Genomic DNA, 21,007 nt, shown 5'->3' on the forward strand with positions numbered 1-21,007 from the left:
CTTTTTGCAGAGACAGCTATTCTAAATGGGAAGTCAGAGGCCAATTTATTTACCATACAATTGTGTTGAAATACTGAATATTTCTCATGGGGAGAAAGGAATACAATCTTGATGCATAGATAGTATACAAAAGGGTGTGGGGTAGGCACTGAATGAGAAATAGGTTTTTATTTTAACATCAAATCTAGTATTTGACCTTGTATTTTTCCAAAACGTCATTCTTCTTTCTCTCACTGCTTTGAGGCTAAAATTAGATTTTCTTTTCTTGCTTTATATCCAGTCCTCATTGCTTATCTAGAACCTTGGCTCCAGGGGACTTGAGATCCAACTCCCCACTCTTGTCTTCTTTCACCTTAGTAATCTTGAGCTCATCATTGCTCCATACTCACTCCCTAACATCTCTCAAGGTGATTCTTGAAGAATGATTCTTACAAGGAGTAGCGCTGTGCAGGAGGACAGGTCACATATCCAAATCTTTGAGTGTGGATCTTCAGTTGAATGTGAATAGTTTCATCTCCATCTGCCAAGTTGATATGATAACCAGAAAGCTAAAATTCATTGTCATCACTAATTCATTCATTTATCCATTCATACATTCACTCACACAGCACTCACGCATTCAGCATCTGTTACATGCCAGACATTATCTGAGTACTAAACATGACAGCAGGGATCCTTAATCTTACCATTTAGTATTACTGATCACTAATGAAATATCTTCCCCTCCCAATGTCCCTCTAATGTCTTCCTTGTTCTTTCATCTAATTAATCTCTTTTTCCTTGAACATGTGAGACCATGAGTGGAGATCTCCAGTCTATTCAAAAGATTCAGTCTACGCAAGAAGGAAGAGATATGGAGATATATGTATATGTATAGCTGATTCACTTTGTTATAAAGCAGAAACTAACACACCATTGTAAAGCAATTATACTCCAGTAAAGATGTTAAAAAAAAAAAAAAGATTCAGTCTAGGCCCTTAAGATTTGGCTAGACACCTTTTAGTGAGGATGTGTGGGAAACCTGGAGCGTCTTTTTAAAATGGCAGCTCTATCCCAGTCTACTCTGCCAGCATCTTTACAAGATCTGGACCGTTTCCCTTAATCACTTCAGTTTGTGGTCAAATGCTTGGATTCTTCAGGAAACGACAACCTTGTATTCCTAAATTCTCAGCTGCTTGTTCCATGTCCTTATTAAATATCTGACTCAAGACTGGTTTTCCTGATACGAATAGCTCTTCCAAGAAGTAAGAGAATAGCCACCTCAGTTTTGATAACTCTGTGATTCTCACTACCTGACCTCCTGCCTTAGCGATTTTAGGGGATAAATGCCAGAAAAATTGATGGGATTTCCGTCAGCCCCACCATTCTCTGCAGCTTGCAGTCAGATTTAATTATTTGCTCCATGACAAATATGACATGTCTTTATCAGGAAAACTTGACACATGGGAGGAAAGGCTTTTGGTTCCCAAGCTACACGAATGTCATTTAATGAATATAAGAACTGAGTGGGAAAAAATATCCCTCAGAGAAAATGATCACTAAACTCTTAGATCTCTACCACCCCAAACTCTCCAGAGCAGGAAAGAGAGGCAAGAGGTTCTTTGGGATGAAATGCAGAGCACACAAGCAATCTGAGATTTGACAGAGTAGAATGGTCTTGTTGAGGGTACTACTTATCTTGCAGGGAATGAATAGAACTTCATGGAAGAAAACTATCTATATAGTAGAGAGGGGAAGAAAGGGAGGGTGGAGTAAAGTAACAGCCTAATGGGGGTGTTTCAGTTTGGTGGGCTGCTTTTTTCTACCCAGTAATTCAGGGAAATGATTCATTCCATTTATGGGTCCCCCAATGCCTCAGTTCTAGTAGACTTTTGTTTTCTAGTGGAAGAAGGGGAAAAACAGAATGGAGAAAACTCACCAACTTCCTAACGACCTTAGCCTGGAAGTGACCAACATCACTTCTGCTCATAATCTATCAGTGAGTACTTTTCAGTTGGCTATACCTGGTTCCAAGGCCTCTGGAAGGGAAAGCACACATTTTTAGAGAACAGCTAGTTGAGTCTTTGAGGCAGGAGAAACCATGTACTACTACACGATGTTAATGCCATTAAGAAATAATTTCAGTGTTTTCATGGTGGTCTGAAAATCATTCCCTTATAAGCAACTCTTAAATTATGTTGCAATCACAGGATCAAGTGTTTGTTCTCAAATATTCAGAAAGTACAATGTCATTGATTGTAAACAAGCGCCAGTTTGGGAATTATTAAACAATATAACTAAGCAAAGTAGCCATCATTATTGTTTACATCATGTTTGTGAATCTGAAACACACATGAAATAATAGTCACTCTGCAGCTTAAAACCCCAGAGATATTTCATCTCAGCAAAACATCTAAGCTACTTTCAGGGACTAACACCACGTGATCTAGTCCTTACCTACAGTTCCAACTTTTCTCACTCCATGTCTCACTGATTCACCGCACGTTTGTCGTGCTAGCTTTCTTTTCTGCCTTCAGTCAGTTCAAGAGAATTACAATGTCAGGACCTTTGCTGCTCCTTGTTCTTGTCCTTTTCTCCTCCCAGATTTGAGCAAGGCTCTCTTTTTCTCAACATTATGGTTTACCTCAAATATCACTTATTCACGAAGCCTACTTGGCTGCTTTGTACTATCTCATTGGTTCCCTCACTACCTCATCTTCTCTAGTTACATATTTACTGATGATTTCTTTAGGGAAGACATTGTTCTCTGTTCACTGCTTTTTCTTAAGCATATAAGATATAGGTAGCTGGCATATAGTGGGCACTTGATAAATATTAGACTAAATATGATATAAAGTTTCTTAATATCTTAAATATGATATAGATTTTTTCCTTGGTTTAATAATTCAAAGAAAAGGTTTGGGGTTAAAAAGGCTTACACAAATTATTAGATAATTTTCATTTCTGAGAATAAGAAGAAATCATTGTGAAGTCTAGACAAGTTAGGCACAGGTTGGCTTTTAAGGGTATATGTATGTGCAGGAGGGGCACCTTTCTAAAAGACTACTATGTTCAGTGCTTATGTACATGATCTCATTTAATAATCAAAGCAACTACCTGAGGAACGTACAATGATGGTCATTTTCTAGAAGAGGAAATTCAGACTCATTTAGTTTAGTAGGTTTTCAATTTATTCAGGGCATAAATCAATTGAGCTGGAATCTAAACCCAAATCTTCTGGTTCTAGAGCCCCTGCACTTTCTACTGAGGCACTTCCTTAATCAGCAACCTCCATATTCAGAAACACCTCTTCACAATAGCATCACTTCCATGAAACACATTTATTAAATTTTATGGTAAGAAAAATTGGGTCACTTAAGAATGAATGAGTCAGCTAATCTACCAAAACACCAAACTAATGGAATTATTGGAGATATGGAAAATACAGTGAATCTTCCAGTTCCAGGTTGGAAGTCTAATACCATCAGCATAATCTAGATTTTTTAAAGAGGTTAACATTAAGAAAGAGTGCCACCTTGTGCTAATTTTTATACCAGGGGCACTCCTGCCTTCTCAGAAAGGATTTATGAAAGTGTGCTGATGCATTTGCATTTTGCCCATTACATATCTTTGAAATTTGTAGACACACAAAATAAAATAACATTCTACTGAAGATGAAGAAAACCACAGTCTTGGAGTATTAGTCATAATTAGGATTCCCTCAGATTTCAGGGCACTAAAAACCTGAACTGTACCTCAGTATGTATTCATTATTTTCTGCTTTAACTTATGGGAAGGTAAAGCAGGTAAGCTTTATGTCTATGTCTTATCTACTGTTTGAAAATGTTGGAAACCAGGTGGAAACTTTAGGAAGAGGGTTGGGATGAAAAAGAGAATGACAGTCGAGATGGAGGCCTCATCCCCACTGCTGATTCTTTCTTTCCCAGATCAAGGACCATGACATGAGCCTCATATTAAATAGAAATAGAATCTAATCACAAAATGACATTCTCATTTATTAAAGCAAGCTTCAGGATTTTTCTCAAATCCAACCAAGAATTAGTATTCAAGTTTGAAATGAGTTATGAGATGCTTAGGCTAATCTCCCCTTATAGAAATGAACACTGGCATTTATCCAGTGATACTCTTTCTTTTGTTGTGGAAAAGTTGGAATTATCTAATTATGACTGTTGTCCATTATTAAATAAGATGTGCTCAGATCTGTGAACATCATTTCCAGGAATGTAAATAATGTGGGGAAGGGGAAATCAGTATACTTAAGAAGCTCCTGCTCTAAGCTTCTTTGTCTGCAAATTATTCTGGCTTGTTTTATGGCTGTCTAAAGAAAATTCTGCCTACTAAGTGCCTCAAATTAGTGTGTGATTGGATGTCTCCATTTAACCTGCCTTAAGGTGAGAGTAATGGATGACACCTTGTACTTCATATTTCTGCTTTAGAGAAGGTAATAAAAGGAATCAGAAAAATTTCTCTTTGAAGCAGTTACCTTATTTCCCACACAAAACTTAGCTATTGTCTGTACCAACTCTTCTTACCAGCTCCTATGACTAAGTGAACCTTGGAAACATGGGGGTCCTCAAGAGAGAAGAGCCCCACCCTAGGCGGAGTCCTGGAGGCTGTGTAGGCAACACCAGCATCCCTCCTGACATTACATTGACAGAGATTAACTGATCACTTTCCTGGTGTCCTGAAATTTCCAACCCATTGTGATGCAAACAATCTAAGTAAGACCTGGTCTATTACAAAGACATGGTACCCAGTTTTGGTTGGTCCTAGGTTGGAAGAAAAATTGATTTCCTCATTAGCAATTAGAGATGCTGCCATACTAATTTGCCTGAAGTCATGAACTTCACATAATTTAATTGAATTTCTGCCACATATCTGCTTTGTGCTCTGAGCTGCGTGCCTCACAATGGGGGTGAACCAAGCATGATCCCCACCTTGCTATTTACAGTCTAGCGGGCATATGAGACCAAAAAAAAAAAAACAAAAAAAGATAAAAAGGAGTTTAAAGAGGAAAAGAGTAAAGAGAAGTAAACACACACACACCCCCACACACACAAATAAACAAAACCCCGGAAGGAAGGATATTGTCCTCACTGTGATTGAAGAGAAACCTGGGACAAGATAAGGCTGGAGAAATAAACATGGGTCAGATCACACAGGCTTAGTGCTCTAATGCCAAAACATACAGGCATTGTGTATCAGCCAAATAAAATGAACATTTGTACACCTGCTGTGTGACAATCTCGTTAAAGACTCACAATAACTCTCTATTTTCAAATGCTCAGTTTTGTAGATGAGAAGTAGGATTTAAGAGGATTAAATCCTACTTAAGAGGATTAAATGCTCAACTTCACCAGAAAATGTGTGGCAAACCGTGGTGAAGTATCCAGTTTTCCGTGTTCCTTTTTAGGTGACTTTAACATAAAATAGTAAAATATTTATCTGCCAAACATTTTACACACACACATCAAATAAATACATTCAAGAATCAAAGCAGTTAAAATGTTTCTGTGGGCTGTGGATAACAAGTTCAAATGTGAGCAGTAGAGTGCGTAATCAGGGTTTAGGACTGAATCTAACACCAAGTGAAAGTCTGTTCAATTGTATATGCATCTCCTTTTCGTGTTCCTCAGTCCTTCGGCATTTCTTGACTCCTCCATCTTCATTGCCTTTTCCCTGTACTCCCTTCTAATTTGCCTTTGTCCTTCCTTTATTCTTTTCTTTCCTGTTCTCTCAACTAGGTGAGAATATTGGTGGTACGCATTGCTTACTAATGCATTATCTTATTTTAAAAATATTATAATCTACAGCTCTCATGCACAAACAAGTAAACAAAACCAACAACAAAACCAAGAACAGATCCAGCAAATGAATGGATGGATTGGGAATAGCTCAGTGTTTTGGAGTCAGAAGACCAGCCTTTGAGCCCAGTTTCCGGACTGAACTTTTGCAAAGCATGAGAAATTCAGCTTTCCTACCTGTATGATGAAGATAACTTTTGACCTTTTAAACTCGTAGGGTCATTGTAAGGACCAGTTTGGATATTGGAAGTGGAAGTGATGTGTCACTAGTGATAAGCTATTAAAAAATACTACTACTTTCACTGTAGGTGCTTAGATGCTTTGACCCATCTCCTATTGTTACTACTCTTTTGCAGGGCTTTTAAATGAACACTTAAACCATTGAAGCACATAATACCTAATGATATATTGGCCAAAATCATCCTTATATCATGAAAGACTGACGTTTGTGAAGTAGATTTTTCATTTGGGAAGGAGACAGTCCTTTGCTGACTTTAAACAGCTTGGCACCGTTAGGCAGTTCACTTTTCCTGGAGTGTTGTTGTAGCGCCATCTGCTGGAACTTGAGGAGGTTGACACTAAAGACTTAAAGGAGCCTATCAAAGATGTACATAGACAAACATGATTAAATTCCTGTGAGCTACGAATAACTATAAGCTTTGTTTGAAATAATAACTCATTTCCTTCGTATACTATGGTATACCCATGTAACAATATACTATGGGGTATTTAAAACAACGAAATGACTCTGAAATGAAAGTAGTTCCAAGATTTATTAGAAAATCTAAAAGTGCAGAACAGTGTGTTTTATTGTATTATTGCTTTAATTCAAATATAGATTTTGTATGTAAATGAATATATTTGAATAATTTTAATAGAAGGTATTATACATGTTGACATTTTAACTCTTTTTTTTTTTTTTTAAATTTATTTTTGGCTGTGTTGGGTCTTCGTTTCCGTGCGAGGGCTTTCTCTAGTTGCAGCAAGCGGGGGCCACTCTTAATCGCGGTGCGCGGGCCTTTCACTGCCGTGGCCTCTCTTGTTGCGGGGCACAGGCTCCAGACGCGCAGGCTCAGTAGTTGTGGCTCATGGGCCCAGTTGCTCCGTGGCATGTGGGATCTTCCCAGACCAGGACTCGAACCCGTGTTCCCTGTATTGGCAGGCAGATTCTCAACCACTGCGCCACCAGGGAAGCCCCATTTTAACTCTTAACAGTGTTTACTTTGGAGGAAAATTCTTGGTGGAGGTATGGCTTCATTACTTTTAAAACAATCCCTGTCTATATTGTTTGAATCTCTATCTTGCACATATATTACTTTCCTCTTATTTTACTTTATTTCTAATAAAATAATTGGGGTTATCTGTATAGTGAGAGTTTAGAGCCATTTGTTTCATTTTTATGTTTGCCTATGCCTGAAAATTGAGTTAATAGAAGTGTTCTTTTTTAACTCCTTTCTTTATACCTCTATAACATTTTGTCTATATTTGTTTTATAGCAATTATATTAATTTGGTTCTGGCATAGTTACTATAACAACACATCCTAACATTTTCAGAACAAACATGGTTTCAAATATTCTGGCCTTTTGTCTCCAGTAATTACTCTTGTACTTTTTAGACTGTGAAGTCTCTTTCTTTTAATTGTAGTAAGTAGCTCATTGTAACAGACTTTGCTACTAGCTGTGTGAACTTTAGAAAAATTACTTAATGTCTAGGTGCCTTGATTTCTTATCTGTATAAGGAAGATAATGCTATCTATCTTAAAGGTGTTTATGAAGCTTATAGAGCAGGAAACAGGTAGAAAATACTCAATATTCACAGTTGTTGAGACTGCATATGTGTGTAAGTGTTATGTGTGTGTATGTTGTGTGTATCTGTCAACCTCACTACTAGTTTGAAAACTCTTGGAAGGCTCAGATGTCTTACTCATCCTCAAATCCTCAGAAGCTAGCAGAGTGAGTGCCTTATGTATTAGTAATAACAACTCTTTTTAATTCACTTCCTAAGAGTTTATGAATTACCAAAAAAAAAAAAAAAAAAAAATCTAAGCATAAAGAGAAACTAGGATGTGAACGTGACCCTTCACAAAATTTGAATTTTTGACTCTGGGTATTTTTCTACCTAGGTCATCTTTCAACCTAAAGTTTTATTTGTTTGTTTATTTATTTATTTATCTAAATGATTGTTATAATCCTTCCAATGTGATTTATTGCAAAGTTTTATTGTGTGTGTATATTATTACCTTCCCTACCTATAAACAACAGGGCTTTGCATGCATGAACTTTGTATTTGAATGCAAAAGTTCCCACCAGTTATTGATGTTGCAATCTAACTAAGTATTGTCTTTCAGGGCAGGGACTGGTTTACTTATCTTTACATCTCCAGCATCTAGCATAGTGATCAGAATTGAAGCACTCCATTAGTGGGTAATTATAAGTACAACAACTTGTACTTTCAACAAGTTTTATAAAACTCCCATTTTCAAAGAGAAATCAAATCAACTTGGAAGGAAGGGGCACAAAAGAGGTCATGAGAAAATAAAGCAAGAACGGGATCAGCAATAGCCTATGAATCAAGGAACAAAATGCTAAAAGTAAAAGAGGAAAAATCTTTGTATCAAACACATTAAAAATATATATGTGGTCTGTAACTTGAAATATATTTAGGCATTATTATGATACAATCAGTGGCTCTAGGAAGTAATGTTAAGAGTGCACTTACCAAATAAACAAAAAACACTTTAAACAGTGTTTTCGAGATAGTTGACGTATAATGTGCTACACACTCTTGAGATATATAATCTGATATATTTTGACGTACACGTACACCCAGGAAATCACCATCAAAATCAAGATGGTGAACATATCATCATCTCCAAAAGCTCCCTCATGCTTTTGTGTAATCTTTCCCTCCTGCCCCTTCCCAAACCCCCCCATTGCCCCAGGCAACCATGGTAGGCTTTTCGTCACTATAGCTTAGCTTGCATGGTCTAGGTTTATATATTGTATATATATGGAACCATTCAATGTGGACTCTTTTTTTTGTCTGCCTTCTTTCATTCAAAGTGCTTATTTTTAAATTCATCCATGTTGTTATATATATCAGTAATTCGTTCCTTTTGATTGCTGATGAATAGTGCATTGTGTGGACATACCATTTTGCTCATCCATTCACCTCTCCACGGACTTTTGGGTAGTTTCCAGTTTTTAACTATGGCATATCAGAACATTCATAGATGATCATACTCTTTTTGTATTTAATGAATAATTATCTTTGGCTCCAATAGAAACATATATCTATAAAATTACTTTAGATTATTTACGTGCAAATGATAAATTATCTTTGATTCTCAACGTAAGAGTTATCCTTTCTTACTTATGCTATCACTGCTACCAGATTAATCATCCTTAAAATGCTACTGACTTGCTTAAAAAGCTTTGATGGCTCCACACCACCTGGGTGTGACTCGATAACATTTTAGATAGTAAGGTATGTTTTCTTCTCTCTGCTCTGTGTAATTTTCCTCCCCACTACCAATTCCCTCATTGCAAGAAGGTAACCAAAGCTTCCTTTGCCCTCTGCTTTAGGAGATTTTATGTTGTGGAGCCAAAAGGAGAAGTTGCTAGGCAAAGTAAATACTCACAGTATCCAAGTTTTCCAAACTTCTGCATATTGAGGGGATTTTATGGACAATAATTCCAGAAGGGATGGGTTGGAGGCAAGGATTGTTTGGTTGGAGATCTGAGATAGTTGGACCTGGAAATATTTGGAGACCTTACTTAGCCTAGACATCAGATGAGACTTCTATGGGTCTTGTGAATATCTGAGTACACTACCTGATTTCCTGCAGAGTCTTTCATAACAATCCTTCTAGTGTTGCTGAAAGACGTCAAAGAGGACTGATGAAGACCTGGGGCCTTGGGAACAACAACAGAAGGCTTCAAGGCCAAGGTTGCCAAAGAAGCATGAACAAGAGGCATATTATGGACGACTACTGAAGAAAGATGTATGGGGCTATTTCCTCTAATGTTTATGACCAGTTAAAACACCTAAAAGTAGAAGTTGGAATTCCGCAAGCACGAGTGACATCGGATTTTCCACTAGTCAGGCAACTGGAAAACTGAAGCAGGTTATATTCCATTTGGAAAAATAAAGGGGAAGTGGCATTTCTTTCCCACTAGCGTTGCAAAATTAAGTCATACTTCCTACGTCCACAAAGTCAAAGTTAGGAATGCATCTGGCTACAAAGAGCAGAAAACTCAACCAAAGGTGGTTTCAACATAAGAGTGCATTTTTCTCATGAAACACCAAGCTCAGAGGTCAGCTGAGCGCTAGTGTCCAGCTGCCCAAATTAGCATGTTGACCCTATTCTTCTGTTAATTTTTTAAATCTTAGGGTCACAAGGTGAGCCATGAGAGATATAGGCTTGTGTCCATGTTCAGGGCAAGAAGAGGGAATGGGGCTGTGCCGATCCCCGTTGTTCCTTTCGTGGGAAAGCAACAGATGTACTTGAAACCTCCCAGCAATTTCCCTTTGCCAAGAACTCTTTCTCCTGACCACATCTAACTGTGATCCTGGGAAGTGAGTATTTTTGCATAGCCTAGAGTGGCAGTAAACAAGGAATAGGGAGTTGGTATGGGGTATTGTTCAGCGAATCCACAGGATCTGCCATGCACTGAAATTCCAAAGTGATCTGGCTCTTACATAAAGCCCTCCAAGTCTAGCCCCGACTGATCTTGAAACGGAGCAGGACCTTATGGTCCTTCCTGCCATGTCCTCTGCCTACCTTTTGTCTGTGGAAAAACTTTAGCCAAAGGATAAGTTTAATCAGAGGAATGAAAAAATACAAAAGCAAAGGAAAACAGTCAAACAGTACAAAACAGTAATAGTTTAGTCACTAAACAAAGTCAAGGACCTTTAGTTCCTCCTCAAGGGCTGTAGATCATATTCTGAGCCATATCCTGTGAGCTGTCTTATAGATACTGAAACCCTCACCAGGTGGAAAAAGTTAACTACATGATGACCAGGCTGTAGCATCACATAAGCTGCCACAATTCTGAGAACTGGCCTCAAAGGAATGGGAACAAACCGACCCTGGAACTGAACACTAACTGTACTTAAACAATCAAGGTGACACTGATCAGACCACTGCATGACCATTTGAATATGACTGTCAGAGCTGACTGTGCTGTTTCTGCATGTAGCGCCCTTCCTCCGTCTATAAAAGCTCTTGCCCGCTGATTGTCAGTGGTGGTGGGGGGGTGGGTGGAAGAGTTGGCCTTTGGACAGGAGTTTGCCCTCCCCCTGTTGCCACATCCAATATAAAGCAATCTTTCCTTTCCACCAACCTTGTCTCTTTACAGTAAGTCCCCTACATATGAACGAGTTCAGTTCCAAGAGCTTGTTCTTCAGTCCAATTTGTTCGTAAGTCCAAAAAGGTTAGCCTACTCCAAAGAAGATATACAGATTGCCAACAAACACATGAAAGAATGCTCAACATCATTAATCATTAGAGAAATGCAAATCCAAACTACAATGAGATATCATCTCACACTGGTCAGAATGGCCATCATCAAAAAAATCTACAAACAATAAATGCTGAAGAGGGTGTGGAGGAAAGGGAACACTCTTGCACTGTTGGTGGGAATGTAAATTGGTACAGCCACTATGGAGAACAGTATGGAGGTTCCTTAAAAAACTAAAAATAGAACTACCATATGACCCAGCAATCCCACTACTGGGCATGTAACCTGAGAAAACCATCATTCAAAAAGAGTCATGTACCACAATGTTCATTGCAGCTCTATTTACAATAGCCAGGACATGGAAGCAACCTAAGTGTCCATCAACAGATGAATGGATAAAGAAGATGTGGCACATATATACAATGGAATATTATTCAGCCATAAAAAGGAACGAAACTGAGTTATTTGTAGTGAGGTGGATGGACCTAGAGTCTGTCATACAGAGTGAAGTAAGTCAGAAAGAGAAAAACAAATACCGTATGCTAACACATATATATGGAATCTAAAAAAAGAAAAAGAAAATGGTCAGAAGAACCTAAGGGCAAGATGGGAATAAAGATGCAGACCTACTAGAGAATGGACTTGAGGATACGGGGAGAGGGAAGGGTAAGCTAAGACAAAGTGAGAGAGTGGCATGGACATATATACACTACCAAACGTAAAATAGATAGCTAGTGGGAAGCAGCCGCATAGCACAGGGAGATCAGCTCCGTGCTTTGTGACCACCTAGAGGGGTGGGATAGGGAGGGTGGGAGGGGGAGGGAGGGAGATGCAAGAGGGAAGAGATATAGGGATATATGTATATGTATAACTTATTCACTTTGTTATAAAGCAGAAACTGACACACCATTGTAAAGCAATTATACTCGAATAAAGATGTTAAAAAAAAAAAAAGTTAGCCTAGGTACCCAACTAACACAATCGGCTATATAGTACTGTACTGTAATACATTTATAATACTTTTCACACAAATAACACATAAAAACAAATAAACACAAAAATAAAGAAAACATTTTAAATCTTACAGTACAGTACCTTGAAAAGTACAGTAGTACAGTACAACAGCTGGCATAGAGAGGCTGGCATCGAGTGAACAGGCAAGAAGCATTACTGACTGGAGGAGGGAGAGGAGGTGGGAGATGGTAGAGCTGAAGGATTGTCAGCAATAGGAGATGGAGGGCAAGCTGCCATTTCCCTCACGCCTGATGTTGATGGCACAGGTTCTGGTTCCTTGCTGGATTCAATTCTATGTACCCTCTTGAAAAAATAATCCAGTGATGTCTGGGTAGTAGCTCTTCTTATTCTCGTCATAGACGACACGGTAGCACTGGATTACATTCTGAACGGCTGCTGCAACCTTTGTGTACCATTCTGCGTTTGGGTCATGTGCCTTAAAAACTAACAGTGCCTCCTGAAATAAAGAAAATCCCCTTGCCATTTCCTGCATCATGAATCTCTTCAGTTCTTCAGTTACTTCTTCCTCTTATCGCTCTTTGTCCTTTCTCTGGGCCTCCAATTCCATCAGGTCTTCATTAGTAAGCTCCTTGTGTTGCACAGCAAGGAGTTCAATGAAGTCGTCCTCTTGCAGATCTAGCTTGAAATAAAGATACTGTGCTACTTTATTCTTTACTGTACTCTGTACAGTAAAGTACACAAAAGCACAACCACTTGTAGAGGATGCACGCATGTGACAATGTACACCAGACATGTGAACTAACTTACATGATTGGACGTGTGAATGCACGTTCGCATCTTTGAAAGTTCGCAACTTTAAGGTTCATATGTAGGGGACTTACTATATTGGCTTCTGAGCGGCGAGCAGCCGGTTACAATCTGACTTATCTTCTATTTAAACTAACAGGGACTCTTTACTCCTTCGCAGGGATCCCTCACGCTTCTTCAGATGCTGCATTAGTATTGCTTCTACTGCACATGTCTGATCCCTCTCCTTGATATTCTTTCTTTAAGTCCTACTTGCTTCATGAAATCTTCTCCACAGATCTACATTACACTGATTTTCACATTTTTAAAATGTACTGATAGGTACCATTTAAAATAAGTGATATATTTGTATCTTTTAAATTGTAGGGTGTGAATAATATCCATATGCTTTATAGAAAAAAATAAAAGAATGCATTGGGAACCTCTCTTACTGAGATGTTTAATCATTTTAAACAAAGAAGTCACAGGACTCTGAGAACTTCCTACTTTCTATAGAAAGTCATGATTATTTCCACCTAACAATATTTCAACTCCTTTCCAAGGGACCTAGTAGGAAAGAGAATGAAGGTGCTTGCACAAAATTCTTATTTTATAAGTCAGTGACTTTTCTTGATCATAGAGAGACTAAATTAATATGAAGATTTCTGGATCTATTCCTAAGCATAATGATCCTTATTAGCTTTTAGGGTCCTAAATCTGCATTTTTATAAAGGTTTCAGGTGATTTCGAATGAGGTGGTCTCCTGATCACATTTGGAAAGTCACCTCCGCAGAGAAGGTGGAGCCATTAAAAAAGCTATGCCACAGACACTAAGCGAAATCGAGAGAGCTGCAGTGTTCTTGTTGCTGGGATTAATGAGCAATGACATGACTCTGATAGTCTGTGAGTCTTTGTCAGCATGGTCCAACACTGTGACTGTCCAACAGGCTGACTTGTATGGACAACATGCCATGCCCTCTGCTTTTGGTTGGAGCCCTGGCAGAGGATTAGAGGGAGGAAGATGAATGGTGTAAGGATAGTCAATCTTCTGTCTCCCTGCAAGTTGCCTTAGTCTAGCTTTATCCTTGCACAGAATGTCATTGCTTATCACAAAGTGGCCTGCCACTCACAGGTCTGTCTTTCTGAGTCCTGGTAACCCCTCCACCTCCTTGTTCCTTAGGATCTGGGATGTTAACAGAGTCACTGCTGCTGGATTTGGTCGCTGCATGTGTCATGGTTCCCCTTCATCTCTTCAGCTTTTATTTATTTATTCATTTTTTAATTTTATTGAAGTATAGTTGATTTACAAGGTTGTATTAATTTCTGCTGTACAGCAAAGTGACTCAGTTATACATATATATATTCTTTTTCATAGTCTTTTCCATTCTGGTTTATCACAGGATGTTGAATATAGTTGCCTGTGCTCTACAGTAGGACCTTGTTGTTTATCCATCCTGTATATACTAGTTTGCATCTGCTGATCCCAAACTCCCACTCCATCCCTCCCCCACCTCTCTCTTGGCAGCCACGAGTCTGTTCTCTATGTCTGAGTCTGTTTCTGTTTCGTAGATATGTTCATTTGTGTTGTACTTTAGATTCCTCAGCTTTTATATAGACATTTTATATACAACCTCTTTCTCTTTGAATTTTTCTAATTTGGATGTGTTGCTATTTCTTGTTGTCTTATTGGTGTAAAGAGAACTGGAAGACAGAGTGGGACAGTCTAATATGGCTATAATCTGAATTCTGCAAGTAAATGAGAGGATAAACACAATGAAAAATATATATAATAAATAAATATAAAAATATAAATATTAAATATAAAAATACAAATCAATGAAAATTAATAAATATCCAGCATGGATTAAAGATAATAATCTTGATATAGGGAAAGCAAAATATATACCAAATAATATAAATTAAGATACATTAAATTTATGTATAACAGATAGTACAGAAAAAGAATCAAAGAAAAATAAAAGACTGTCAGAATGAAAAATGGGTTACACATAAATAAATGGTAGTTAAACTGATGCCTTTCTTCTCAGTTGCAACAAAGGAAGCCAGACGACTGTGGAATAATAGATTTAAAAGAGTGAGAGAAAATAGCTGTCAACCTAGAATTGTAGACTTGGGAAAAATGTTTCAAGGATGAGGGTGAAATAAAGGTAGCTTCAGACAAATAAAAACTGAGAGAGTTTATTTCCAGTAGACTATACTAAAGGAATTTTTAATGAATGTGATTTAGGAAGAACAAAAATGAATGATCCCTGAGGAAAATCTGAGAAGCAAGAAGTGAGTCAGCTCTGAAAATGGAAGACCTGTGGGTAAGTCTAAAGAAATATCAACTATATAATTTGGTAATGATACATCTAATTTCTGAGGTTTAAAAAAAAAAAGATAGATTTAAAATCTTGAACAGCATCGTCATATAATTTGAGAGGTACATATTGCAGTGTATTAAATAAAGCTCCCCTATTGTAAGAATGACAGTCAACGTTCAGGGGGTTGTACACAGAGGCCAGGCTTGTATTTCCATAGAAGAGATTTAAGGCAATTATCTGGGAGTAATTCATGGGGAAAACTCTAATGCAATTTGCTGTATCCAGAGAAGGACTTGACATTTTGCAGGGTTTCCTCTTCCTAGCATTTCTAAAGCAAAGTGAAACTATTTTGCCTTCAGACAGGAAGATGCAAGACGGTGATGGGCTGAGATACTGAGGAGATTCCTTTTCCTGATTATTTGGGAGGGGTCTCAAGAGGGGTTTCTATTCCCAATTACGTACCCTTTCATTCCAGAAAGGCAGCTGGTAGGAGAGGCAACGTCTAAATTAGAGACGGGGTTCACATGCTGAATGGCTGGCATGATAATAACTCAGAATGGCAACTACCGGCCAGAACAAGGGTTCCCTTCCTCTGCCTCAGGGTTTTCTTTAACTGAAATAGATTTCTCTTCATGTTTTATGCAGTTCTGTACCAGAGCAAACTACATTTTATGGGCAAAAAAAAAAAAAGTCATGGAATCTCTTCTTTGATTTACTGCTTTAGTTGGGGTCTGTACTAGAAAGTACAACGAATTCTCCTCCTTTGCAGTGCTGGGCCGGTCCAGGTAGTCAATTTGGTTTCATTTTGGTTTGAATGCTTCCTACAGACAGGGTCTGATTTCTTCTAATAACCACCTTGGCACACACTCATGGACGGGCAGGCTCTTCACTTACCAAGTTATTTGCTAATGTTCTATTAAGCCCTGAATTCAAAGCCCAGATTTTTACTTTCTGTCCAACAGCAGTACCTGACTTTGGGCACCATGTTTCAAGGGCAATATAAGCAGTTTAATAACCTAGAAAGGTTTTCATCATTTCTTTCACTCTACATTTTACCATTACTCACAGGTTATAAAAGATAAAGAGATTGATTTTCTTTGCTCAGAACAGAATTCTGTCTCTGGTTTTACTTCAGAGATGAGTATAGGTCCCAAAGCATCCAATTGCTCTTCTGGAAGTCTAACAGCTGTCAATTCACCTTACAAGTAGCTTCAGAGGCATGGTACTTTGGAGAACTTGGATTCATCTGCTAAATAAAACCTTTCAGGCTGACTATATACTGCTTATCAGTATCATGCTCTGATGTGAAAATAATTTAGCCCCTAAAAATATTAATTTGTATTTCTCAAGGAAATTTGCCTTTGCCTAAGACCTAATTTTTTTTTTTTTTTTTTTTTTTTTTTTTTGCAGAGCAGGATTTCCATCAAACAATGCAAGGGAAAAATAATTTTCCAAATAAAAATTTCCCAAAACAATGCCACTTTGACTTTGAACTCTTTCAAGGTCCTTTGTTTTTTGTTTTTGTTTGTTAAATTAACAGGCTTCACAGAACTAAACAAATTTCTATGAAGAAGAAAGAAGGGTAAGGGCTTAGACAACCTCCAATTAGCATGGAATTATTTTTCTCTGTTTCGTTGATAAGACACACTTATCCTTAGTTTTTAACCAATGAAATTCAGTTGATAGAACTCTGTTTTGTGAGTTGGCGTGGGATTCTATATTCCACATCAGGCACTGAAGGAGCATCTATATTTTGTAAGCCTGAGATCTCTGCCTGTTCAGGTAACAAAAGTTCCACTTCATTTGGAAATACGAAGATCCATATTTATTTTTAAAACATAGTTATTAAGTTTTAAACAAACTGTGAAGAATATCAATGTATACATGAAATATAAATGTACAGCTCAGTAAATTCTTGCAAAGTGAGCACCATGTGACCACTGCCCAAGTCAAAATAAAATGTTGACAGCAGTTCAGAAGCACCTCTATATCCCCTCCCGAATATTAAACCTGAATGTGGCCACTAGCTTAACTGCGAATATAATAGTTTAGTTTTCCCTACCTTGGAAATATATTTAATTAGAATCATTATTTATATACATTAATCTATATAACATCTACCTATAATAGATGATCGATAGATGGATAGCTAGATAGAGAGAGAAAGATGTAGATGTGTAACTTTTTAAAAAATTTTATTTTTTAATTTATTTATTTTTGGCTGCGTTGAGTCTTTGTTGCTGTGCGCGGGCTTTCTCTAGTTGCGGCGAGCGGGAGCTACTCTTCGTTGTGGTGCACGGACTTCTCATTGTGGTTGCTTCTCTTGTTGCGGAGCTCAGGCTCTAGGCGCGGGGCCTTCAGTAGTTGTGGCACACAGGCTCAGTAGTTGTGGCACACAGGCTCAGTAGTTGTGGCACACAGGCTCAGTAGTTGTGGCTCACGGGCCCTAGAGCACAGGCTCTGTAGTTGTGGCACACAGGTTTAATTGCTCCACAGCATGTGGGATCTTCCTGGACCAGGGATCAAACCCGTGACCCCTGCATTGGCAGGCGGATTCTTAACCACTGTGCCACCATGGAAGTCCTAGATGTGTATACTTCTGTTGGCAATATACCGAGGAGTAGACTGTGGGATCTTTGTGTTACATGTCTGTTCATATCAATAGTGAATAAAATGCTGTTTCCAAATACTCGTACCATGTACTCTCCTAATGAATAGTACTGAGTTCCTCTTGCCCCATGTTAGTAGTGATTGGTGGTGCCATTCTCTCCAGTTTTAGCCACTCTGCTGCATAAGTAGTAAAGCCTCACTGAAGTTTTAATTGGACTTTTACTGATGACTAATGGAGTTTGAGCATATTTTCAATTGTTAGTCTCTTCTTTGTAATTCTTGCCCATTTTTCCACTGTGTTGGCTGTACGTTTTCTTATTGATTTATAAGGTTTTTTTTTTGTTTTGTTTTGTTTTGTTTTAATTTTAATTTTTATTTTTTTAATGCTATTCTTGTCTGCTTACATTCTTTTTATGTATGTATGTATGTATGTATGTATGGCTGTGTTGGGTCTTCGTTTCTATGCGAGGGCTTTCTCTAGTTGTGGCAAGCAGGGGCCACTCTTCATCGCAGTGCGGGGGCCACTCTTCATCGCGGTGCGCGGGCCTCTCACTATCGCGGCCTCTCGTTGCCAAGCACAGGCTCCAGACGCGCAGGCTCAGTAATTGTGGCTCACGGGCCGAGTTGCTCCGCGGCATGTGGGATCTTCCCAGACCAGGGCTCGAACCTGCGTCCCCTGCATTGGCAGGCAGATTCTCAACCACTGCGCCACCAGGGAAGCCCAGGTTTTTTTTTAAACATTCTGGATATGAGGCTTTTCTTGGCTAGATGTGTTACATATTGTACTCTGTATGATATATTTTGATGAACAGACATTCTACATTCTAAAGGGATTTGTATTATTGATCTCTTCCTTTAAGGTTAATGCTTTCTATATATGGTTTAAAAAAATCTCTCCCTATAGCAAGACGATAAAGATATGTTCCTATATTACCTTCTGGAAGTTTTATTGTTTTGCTTTTCTTACTGAGAGCTACGGTTCATCTGGAATTACTTTTTGCATGATTGGATGTGTAAGTTTTATCTCCTTGCATATGGATATACTGATTACAGAAGTCCCAGGGTTTCCTCTCAACGTTCTCAGACATTGACACTACACATCCATCTTTATATTATCTCCCCTGCCTTAAAATACAGCACTTGTATTTTATGAGTTAGCATTTAGTACCCATTTATGATTTAATTGGTCAGACTTTAAAACTTTTGCTTTATAGAGGAGATGGCGATGAAAAAAGGACTGAGGAACAGCTAGAATTCTCTCTGCTCCACCAGATGTTTTCAGAGAAAACCCTACATGGCTGTCCCACCTCAGGGAAGTTTCTCTGTTAACATGCTCGTCCACTGGTTAGTTGCTTGTCCCAAACTAGTTGCTACCTTAGGCTGGCAGAGCCATTGGGCCTTCTTGTTCACTTGTTTCTGAGATTGCTATTTTAACAGGTAACATTCTAAATTAAGTTAGGGCTCTCTGCCAAGGTAGCAAAGCTGTTGGTTTCCATAACCTGTCCTGTTCTGATTAAAACCACTGCCCTGACACAATTTGGGGGTGAGAGGCTTGGGAACCATAGGTAAGAACTCCACAGACCAGTCATTCTTATGTGAAGCTCAATATTTTTTAAGAATAGATGATTCTATTTGGGAAAGTTTGTTTCTTGAATGCTGAAATGTCTGTTTTGGACACTTTCATTTAACTTCATAGTTGCTTTCTTGGGGAAAGGATTTGTCAACTGCTTACTCCATCATGTGAGAAGTCAGAGCTCATAACGATATTTTAAGTCACAAAACATCATGCTTTAAAAAAAATTGTCTAATTAGAATGTGTGTGTGTGTGTGTGTTGTACAATATATTAATCAAATATTCTACCATCATTCAAAGGTGAGAGTTCCACATTGTAAAAAACAATATGGGAGGGACTTCCCTAGTGGTCCAGTGGCTAAGACTGCGTGCTCCCAATACAGGGGGTCCAGGTTCGATCCCTGGTCAGGGAACTAGATCCCACATGCCGCAACTAAGAGTTTTCATGACACAACTAAAGACCCTGCATGCTGCAACTAAAGATCCCACACACTGCAACTAAGACTTGGTGCAGCCAAATAAATAAATATTAAAGAAAAAACAATATGGGAGATGTTAGTATACTGCTAGCATTTAAGGCCATGAAACTAAATAGGACCACATAGGAAGTGATATACATTAAAAAATTATCCCAGAACTAAGACCTGGGACATTTAAATATTTAGTGGTTGATGAGTTGATGTGGAAACAGCAAAGGAGACAGAGAAAGTGACGACTGAGATATGGAAAGAACCAGGAGCAATGCCCCATAAGCCAAGTGGGGAAAAAAAGTGTTTTTTGTTTTTTTTTTTCAACTGGGTTTATTCAACTGGGTCAGATCTTGCTATAGTCACATGAAATGAGGACTGAGATTAATACACGAGATTTGGTTACATAACGGTCACTGGAGATCTTGTTAAATGTTTTGGTGGGATGGGATCAACAGAAGTTTTATTGGAGTGAATTCTATAAATATGAAAGGGGAAAAATTGGTTCTAGGCAATAATTTTGAAGAGATTTTTCTATAAAAGAAGAAAAAAATGACGGGGGTATAGCAGGAGCAGTCCATGGGTTCAAAGGAGATACTATTTAAAATGAAGATGGGAGAGAATAAAACAAGATTATAGGTACGATCTAGCAGAGAGAGGATAATTGTTGTTACAGAAGAGGTGGGAGCCAATTGTCTACATTTATATAAGAATATTAGAAGAATGAGCTCTCGATAATGAGGAAGATATAGAGGAAATTTGCAGAAGGAATATAGAAATATAGGGGAAATTGGAGGACATGACTTTGGATAGGAGTTCATCCATAGTAATAGAAGAGAAGGCAAAGTACTGGGCACAGATTCAGAGGGAGATAAGATGCCATAGTGAGACCTCATGGAAATGGGAGTTCTCTTCTGGTTTCAATAGGTAGTAAGGCCATCATCTGAGGGTGAGGATAGCAGACAAGGTGTTGGATGTTTGAGGAGAGAGAGGAAGTCTAAGTA

Source organism: Balaenoptera physalus, assembly GCF_965194825.1.
Source record: "Balaenoptera physalus genome assembly, chromosome: 21".
Lineage (NCBI taxonomy): Eukaryota > Metazoa > Chordata > Mammalia > Artiodactyla > Balaenopteridae > Balaenoptera > Balaenoptera physalus.